Genomic DNA, 6,017 nt, shown 5'->3' with positions numbered 1-6,017 from the left:
CCGCACAAAGGATGGGACCGGGGGAGGGGGAGGCTGAGCACCAGGACGCCTGGGTTCTCGGCCTGATTCTGGTCTGGAAGCGCTTCCCGACCCCCGGAAAGTAGCGGCAGGTTCCGGGAAAGCCCCCCAAAAACCCGATCCCGGCTCTGGGGTTGCAGCCTCCTCCACCCCCCCCCATAACAAACACCGGGAGTCACTGGGCAGAGCAGCCCCCCACAGCCATATGCACCGACCCACCCCGCCCCCCACCCCTCCGGGCCATGCACCGAGCCCCCCCGGCCAATGCTCTGAGCCCCACGGCAGGGAGGGGGCTGCTGCTGGGGTCTGTCTCCCCCAGCATGGAGTGGGGCCACTGCACCCGGTGCTGCCCACACCCAGGGGCCCCAGTCCCTGCCCCCCACCACGCCGAGGCCGATGGGGATCCAGGCCCTGGCGATGGGGGTCAGAGAAGCCCAGCGATGTGTGGGGAAGGAGGTGGACTGATGGACAGGCGGTGGCTGGACAGAGGCGTGTGAGGATGGATGAGTAGATGGACGGATGGACCAAGGCGGATGCGCAGCCCTGGGGAAGGCAGGAGAGGGCAGCACCTGCCTGGATCAGATGGGCCCAGGGACTCCCCCAGCTGCTGGCACCAGCTCGGCCCAGTCAGTCCCAGCATCCTGCTGCCCCCAGCGTGGCTCTGCCCCACGGTAGCAACGCCACTGGGGCAGGAGAGGCCAGGAAGCAGGGCTGGGATCCAGCAGCAAAATGCGCCCAGCCCCTGGCATCCTCCACAGCCAGCCCTTGGTGCCCACCGTGTCCAGCCCCGTGCCCTCATCCCCCGCCACCCCCAGCGCCACCCCCAGCGCCATCACGCCACCCCCTCCTACCCCCATCCCGTGCCCTCACGCCCACCACACCCAGCTCCCTCTGTCCCCTGCTGCCAGTGCCCCCAGATCAGCTACATCCCGGGGCCCTGGCCTCTAGCGGCAAAGCTCCCAGGGCTGGCGGAGCTGTGGCCACACAGGGCTTCAGCTGGCACCCCTCTGGAAACAATCAACCCCCAGAGAACGGCCATGGCAGCCGGGCTGGGAAGCGTGGAGCAGGCCTGGAGCCGAGAGCACGGCCGCTGCGCAAGGGGGGGCCCAGGTGAGGCGTAGCTGGTACCCACGCCTCCAAGGGAGAGCACAGCTGTGCCACGCAGGGCTTCAGCCGGGACGGCAGGGTCGGGAACCCGCCACCCCCAGCCCAGTCCACACCAGGGCAGCCTGGCCTGGGGCTGAGCAACCCCCGGCACCACGGGGCCATCTCCGCTGGGGCAACACAGCCACTGAACAGCCACGCGCCCACGAGCAGAAGGGCTCTGCGCGCGCACACACACACACACACACACACACACACACACACACACGGCGCCCGGAGGCTCTTGGTGCACACACACACACACACACACACACACACACACACACACACACACACACAGCCACGCACACGGCGCCCGGAGGCTCTTGGTGCACATGCACACACACACAGCGCCTGGAGGGTCTCTGCACGCACAATCACACAGACGCACACACACAAACACTCTCACTAACACACTCAAACCCAGCTCAGGTCTCTGGGTGCCCTGCCTGTCTGTCCAGCATGTGCCCAGCACTCAGCTGGGGGGGGCTGGCAGGGGATGAGTGATGCCCCCGGGGAGGATGTGCTCTGTGCTGCCTATGGGACCCAATCCCACCCCACGGCACAAGCCTGGTGTCACCTTGCCTGTGCCTCAGCCTCAGACATCTCACAGCAGCGAGGGACCTGCTGGTGGCGTTGAGCCGTGTGGGGTGGCTCGCACAGTGCTGGGATGCAGCCACCTCTTGGGTGGCGCAGCTGGGGAACAGCCACACATAACACCGCGGGGGATGGCTCGCCCAGTGCTGAGACGCAGCGACCCCTGTGGCAGGAAAGCTGGGGCACAGCCGCCGAGCAACCCGAGCGCAGGATGGGGAGGGAGCGAGATGCCGTACGTGATGCAAACAACATTAATGCCAGGCCAGCCTGGCAGACCCTGCTGCACCCCAGGAGCATTGGTCTGATGTAACCCCGGGGCTGGCACCCGCTGAGGTGCCCAAGAAACACCCACACCTGGGGAAAAGAGCCATGGGGAGTCAGCGAGTATGAATTAGCCTCTCACTGAAAGTGGGTCAGACAGCACGCAGGGGGGCCAGCTCTGACTGCCAGGGGAGAGCGCCCCACTGAGCCCCCCGCCCTGCTCCCTGCAACACAGCTTCCCCTGCTGAACCCCTGCTCTGCTCTTCCCCCCAGGGAATACACCAAAGGGGACCATCCCCCCTCCCCGGGGGGAAGATTGTATGGGACCATTTCCCCCCTTCCCTGGGAATAGACTGGAGGGGCCGATCCCGCCCCAGGCCCAGGCAATGGGATGGGCCGGGAGTTGTTGGGTCTTCTCCAGTCTCCTGCCCTTTGGTCCCTGAACAGGCTGTGGTTCAACGTGTCCCTGCAGGCAGCCTCTCGGTCCGTTCTCCCTCCCTGGAGCCGTGGGGCGGGTGACAGGAGCCTGCCGCCTGTGTTTGCTCTGCAGTCCAACCAACCCCTCGGCAAACACCGACTGAGATTACCCGGCTTTATCAGCCACACGCCGCGCTGGCACCGGCCCAGCCACACCCAGCTCCATGGGCAGCGCAGCACCATGCCACGGCACCTGGCTGTCTGCAGGCACCATGGGGAGAGACCCAGCCAGGCCCAGCAGGGGAAAGACCCTGGGTCTCATTCCCCATATCCTGAGCCATCCAGTTCCCACCCTGAGCCGGTGTCACCTAGAAAGGAAAGGCCCAGTGCCCCATTTCCTGCCTCCCTACCATGGGGCAGGATCAGAACTGGCACCCCCAAGGGCTGAGTCCATGCATTTCCCTTATGCCCTCCAGCCTGCTGGACCCCAAAGCACCATCCAGTCCATGCTCACAGATGCAGCCACCTCTGGGGGGGGAACAACATGCCCTCAAGCCCCCTAGCATCAGCTGCCCTCCCAGATGCCGCATCTCCAGCCCTGAGCCGGGACCCCTGCCACACTTACATGGGGGGGGTGAACATGGGGGCTGGGGACACAGAGCCCCTCCACGAGCCAGGGCTGCCACAGAGTTATTGACCTCCATGGTCCCCTGCCCAGGGCTCTGGCATAGCCACGATGGTGCACGTGGTGCCGTCAGGCCGGGGTCCGCATGGGTCTGGGAGCCCAACCAGCAGAGGCCCATCTGCCACTGGCACCAGCTCTGCGGAGCAGGAATTGGCCCCGGCTGGGCTGCAAGGGGTCACTCCCCACAACTGACCCATGCGCCCCCCTGCCCTCAGCGTGGCAAAGGTCGTGGCCGTGGCTCAGGCGCTGGGGGGCTCAGGGCTGCTCCTGGGGGCACCGCCAGGCTGCCAGCACTACGGCCACAAGCGCAGCAACCCGCCCGGCTCCGTGCCAGCACCCAGCCCACACCTGCCACTCTGCGCCCAGCCCCGGCCCAGCCACCACGACCCCAAAGTCACACGGTGGCCACCACTTCAACAGCAGGGAGCTCAGCCAGAAGCGGGGGCAGGCAGAGAGGTGTGGGGGAGCTTGTGGGGGTGGGCTGGGCTGGGCTGGAGGACAGGTGTGGGGGGCAGGGGAGCCTGTGGGCTGGGGTAGGGAGCCGAGGGCAGAGACCTATCAGATAGCCAGGTTTTAATCCATTCAATATGGGCCATGTTAATTTTGTATCTTTCTCGTTTTTTAATCTCTCTCTCAGGCGGCACCATGTCAGATGCCCAGGGTCAGGCCTTCAAACCTGCAGCTGGGCTTTCCCCGGCACCACAACAAGTTCAAGAGCGTCTCCGGTTCAGCCCCCAAACCCAGGCTGGGCAGTTCAGCCGGTTCTCCATCCAGCGCCAGTCTCCAGGCAGAAGGTGCCAGCTGACAGGAAACCCTGCTCCAGGCAGAGCGCCAGAAGGCTGGAGCTTACATAACCTGAGGTGAGGAATTTGCATGACCCGTCCAAAAAATCCCGCCGCCCCCGGTATTGTCCTCACAGTCCCATCTTGTCTGGCATATTTCCAGGCTAGGGATTTGAGCTGCCCAGCCTCACACCCCATCTCACCCCAGCGAGGGGGCATCCGGCCCAGCCCACGCTAACACAAGCACTGCATCTCATGCAATGGGACCCCGAACTGGCCATCGGCGCCACTGCTGCTCCATGGGCAATGCCCTCTGTGCGGTCCCCAAACTGCCCCTCTCGAAAGGCCCCCGAAGGCAGTGGGGTGTAGATCAGCCCGGCCCCTCATTTTCCTGGCCACCCGTCAGGCCTAATTTCCGACACACCAGTTCTGATCCCGGTTCCATCCCCCTCCGATTTGCCAGGCATGATCTTACCACAGCCCTCGGATCCGAGGGGCCAGGAGCCCTCCAGCCTCTGTCTAACCCCTGCTGACTGTCACAAAGAGCTGCACGCACGGGGTGAGCAGGCCGTTCGCTGCCTTGGGCACCGAGCGCGCCGGCCAGCGCCTTGCTCGGACGGTCAGGCTGACGTTTTCCTCCCCCTTTCCACAGACATGCAAAGCTGCAGCCTCCAGCTGGTACAACAGCAACGTGTCTGGGATGCGCTGGCTGGCATCAGAGGTGCTACTGTGACTTGTCTGGTCCCCACAGGGCTCTGCCGGGCCATGCCCACACCCTCCGGATGGTGTCGAGCTGCGAGGTGGGGATCCAGCCCTCAGGGGCTGTGAGAGGCTGTCGTCACAAGTTTCTCAGCGTCCCGAGCCTCCAGGCCCCTGCCGTGGCCCTCGCACCATCCTACAGCGAGACCGGCTGGGAAAGCCCCGTCCGCACACAGCACAGCACCCGCTCTGCTAACAACGCCACCACCGGAGAGTTCAGCCCTGCTGTGACGGGCTTTGGGGAGGGTGTGAAAGGTGGGACCTGCAGCATCTCACGCACCCGGTACGAGCTGCTCTTGTCTGACTGAAGCTGGCTGGGCAGGCTTAGGAGGGGAACACGCAAACCCCTTCCCAGCCCGGGCATTCAGACAGCCGGGCCGGGAACAAAGCTCCGCCTTGCACAAAACACCCCAGGAAAAGGGTTTAACTGTCTGACAGGTCAATGGGGCTGATGTTCCCTGGCCACTCTGCCCCCAGAGCCTCCCCCCTCCCCACCTGGGAGAACCAACACACCAAAGCTGTGCTCAACACACACAGCCTGCCTTATAAAGGCCAGTGGTTACCCAATCAGTGAAAGGAACCAACACCACCTGACTTAGGCAGCCAATCACATGCCCCAGTCAGCAAATAAAGGAACCATAAGGTTCTGGGCAAAACGAAAGTATTTGTACGACTGCACAGGGAGCGTTTCCATGGCCAAAGTGGTCAGAGCACATCGGGGTGGGAGCGTGAGCAGTTTGCCAGCTGGCTGAGGGGCGTGTCCAGAACAGACACGTGACCAACTCTCAGCTGTTGAGAAGGCCGGTTTTGGGCCAACCCATAGAGTAGAAGTTCCCAAACTTATTGCATACCCCCTTCCAAGTCTACCAGCTGCCTGCAGACCTCCTGCATAGCACCAGCCTGCAGATTTTATTCATGCCCCCCTCCCCACCACCACCCAGTCCAAAACTGGTGTGTGAATAAAGCATCGCCCAGAAATGCTCCCAGCTGGCTCTGGTGACATCCAGGATTGCCAGGTCCCTGGGGAGTTTGTCCAGAGGTTAATCACCCTCCTGTCAAACATTTGTGCCTCATTTCCAGTTTGAATTGTCTGGCGCCTGGTTCGTGCTCTGCCTTTCTCCACTAACACGAGTGGTTCCAGGCTGTGAGATGGGCAGAACCAGCTCCTCAGATCCAGCCGTCCTACACAGGCTCCTCGCACCCCCAGGCAGGGGAACATGACATAAGGCCTGCGAAAGCTCAAGGGGGCTATGGCGTTATCACACCCGAGCATGATAAGGCTTGGATGGGACGACTGTGCAGGTGGCCCCCAGCAAAAAGCCTCAAGCGCATGGAGAGTTTCCCCCCTGACACGT

Source organism: Emydura macquarii, unplaced genomic scaffold, assembly GCF_026122565.2.
Source record: "Emydura macquarii macquarii isolate MOO-44397 ecotype Brisbane River unplaced genomic scaffold, CSIRO-AGI_Emac_v2 contig_746, whole genome shotgun sequence".
NCBI classification, from domain to species: domain Eukaryota; kingdom Metazoa; phylum Chordata; order Testudines; family Chelidae; genus Emydura; species Emydura macquarii.
The sequence above is the reverse complement of the archived record's forward strand: the minus strand, read 5'-3'. Positions refer to the sequence as shown.